Here is a 3,472-nt window from a genome sequence, read left to right on the forward strand (position 1 = left end):
CTTTTGGACATATTCCATGAATTATTTTAGCGATTTATGGTAAATATGTCATGAAAACTATGTTTTTACCCGGGATTAACGTCGGAGAGAGAACAGCCGTTTTCGCGGGAAAGTGTCAGACAGTTCTTGGAACGGTCTTAGCAAACGTCATAACAGCACAAACAAAATGTAGTTCCATCTACGACACTTATTCTGTGAGATTTTGGGGTGCTTTTTATGTTGTGAACATTGAGGGAACCGTAACGATCGAGAAATCGAATCTAAGCCGCCTAGGTAAAAGACCAGTGTGTTATCATGATGCCACCCGACCACTACAGAAAAGAGTTTGTGTTCTCTCATAAAATCACAACTTTTATCTTATAATTTATCATTATGTATTATAGTTAATACAGGATATATATATATACAAAGAAGCTCACTCTCCTTAAGGGTATATGTTACCAAGTCATGTAAGAATTTTTTTCCTGAAAAGTGTCCGAGCAAGAGTTATCCCCTTTATAATCATTTCCTCTCAATTTATTTCTATTTACACGAGAACGCGTTTGTAGTGCACTACTTAGAAAAATAATCATAATTCTGATGACAAAGTCTAAAAAAAGTCCTTTAGGTGTTGTATTACAAGAAATTATATGATAGTTTGAGTTATGCAATCCGCGGGTAATTCGGCCTCACCAAAAGACTAGTTAGCTTTCATATCTAGGTATAATCTTACAGGTGTAAGCCAGTATAGCTTAAGTACGTTTACTATAACCATAAAAATCAAGCCATGTCTAGGATTTCCGGAATTTTCTGTTGTATATCGACACTATCATTATACCATACCAGTATCTTAACAGACACAAAAGCTGTTATTTTTTGGGCAAAATAATTAACTCAGATGACTTTACGGTGATGAGGTAAACTCAAAACTAACGTTTAGGGTAGATTTTAACCTCTTTTTCGGTTATTGTGTTGCGATGAAGTTATTTCACTCTCAAGAACAATGCAGGAAACAATTATAACCGTGAACCATTTTAAATTGATGCTTAACATTGCTGATATCTAAATTCATGATAGATATCTAAATAATAAATATAATACAATTCTATGTAATAATGATGCTTTGGTTAAATTCCGTTTAAAGTAGTTTTACTAATATGGTTGTAAATTAAGCAAAAAGATGGAATCAAAGCCCAACCGTAGTTTATAATGAATACCGGCTTCTTTAATTAGTTTTAAAACAATTTACTTTCTCGTTATTTCGATAATAACTGTAATTTTGTTTTCGAGAGAAAACAAACCTATTGTGCAATTTAAAATTTAATAGAAAACAAAGTTTATCCGCGTCAACATCTAATAACATGTTCCTTAGATTATGTTTGCGCTTTCAAGGTCACGTGATTTCGGTTAGAATGTCAGACTATGATACATTCTTAACACTGGAACCGTCAGCGTTATGTGTATTGTTTGTAATATATATAAGGTTATTGGAGGCGTGGTCGACATGTAGTAGCTGGGCGCTACTTCTTTGAATAACAAACGGGAGGCCCATCGCATGCTTTCGCGGCAGAATTCAGTAGAGTGTCATGCCGAATGACAGTACAAACGACCGATGTTCAGGTGACAACAACGACGACGACGACGACGACGACGACGACAATCCATCGTTAAACAGATAATGAGTTAAGGTCGGAGTGTATATCCTAATATTAGACAATAATGGCATCCAATATTTGAGGAACACTTCCATGACCGTTATCTCTGGTTTTCTTAAGCTCTATAAACGTATTGATGATGATGATGATGATGATGACGATGATGGTGATGATGATGATGATGATGATGATGATGATGATGACGATGATGGTGATGATGACGATGATGGTGATGATGATGATGATTATGATGATGATGATGGTGATGATGGTGATGGTGATGATGATGATGAAAATGATGATGACGATGATGATGATGATGAAGTTTGCATGTCATTTATAACAACAATATAAAATATTGTTTTATGAAAATTATACAGATATTATGATTCCTTTATTTTCACATTTTATGTAATATACGTAAATGAAATTAGGTCCACCTTCACATACGCCCACTCTCATGCCTTTGTCATCCTGTTTTGCGCCATTGATTTATGATCTGATGTTATGTAATAATTATAATGTTGCATCCTGGGTAATATATTGTTTTACGAGTTACGCTATATCAATTATATGAAAGCGCCCTGTTAATACGCCACGCTGGGTTTGGTATTAAAGCTCTGATCGATACCACGTATTTTACGGACAGATTAACCTGAGTGTGTCCGTGGAGGGAATTACTCGCGGAAGCTCCCTCATCCTTCCTGATATTTAACACTTTGGTTGTAATACAACAAATAGGTATCAGCGTATGAGCATGGAACGATCAATTATGGATCACACGAAAGGGTGGCTGTCTTCTCGTCTTTACTCTGGTCAATTTTCCCGTGTGCGCTGTCTCGCGACTTTTCTGTCTTATAACATCGGGACAGCCAGACGTCCTGACAGACATTTTTTTATGAGGAGATAAATTTACGATTGCATCAGTTCACGATATTTGCCATTTTTTGCATGGTGGAACAGGATTGCGCACTATGAGCGCCATATTGTTACTGTGTACAGTGAGCGCCATATTGTGTCTGTATACAGTGTGCGCCATATTGTTACTATGTACAGTGAGCGCTGTTACTGTATACAGTGAGCGCCATATTGTTATTGTATACAGAGAACGCAAGATTGTTACTGTATACATTGAGCGCCATATTGTTACTGTATACAGAGAACGCCATATTGTTATGGTATACAGTGAGCGCCATATTGTTACTGTTTACAGTGAGCGCCATATTGTTACTGTATACAGTGAGCGCCATATTGTTTCAGTATACAGTGAGCGCCATATTGTTACTGTATACAGAGAACGCCATATTGTTATTGTATACAGTGAGCGCCATATTGTTACTGTTTACAGTGAGCGCCATATTGTTACTGTATACAGTGAGCGCCATATTGTTTCTGTATACAGTGAGCGCCATATTGTTACTGTATACAGTGAGCGCCATATTGTTACTGTATACAGTGAGCGCCATATTGTTTCTGTATACAGTGAGCGCCATATTGTTACTGTGTACAGTGAACGCCATATTGTTACTGTATACAGTGAGCGCCATATTGTAACTGTATACAGTGAGCGCCACAATGACACTGTATACAGTGAGCGCCATATTGTTACTGTATACAGTGAGCGCCATATTGTTACTCTATACAGTGAGCGCCATAGTGATACTGTATACAGTGAGCGCCATATTGTTACTGTGTACAGTGAGCGCCATATTGTCACTGTTTACAGTAAGCGCTATATTGGTTCTGTGTACAGTGGGCGCCATATTGTTACTGTATACATTGAACGCTATATTGTTACTGTATACAGTGAGCGCCATATTGTTTCAGTGTACAGTGGG

This window comes from Pecten maximus, chromosome 12, assembly GCF_902652985.1.
Source record: "Pecten maximus chromosome 12, xPecMax1.1, whole genome shotgun sequence".
In the NCBI taxonomy this organism is placed as follows: domain Eukaryota; kingdom Metazoa; phylum Mollusca; class Bivalvia; order Pectinida; family Pectinidae; genus Pecten; species Pecten maximus.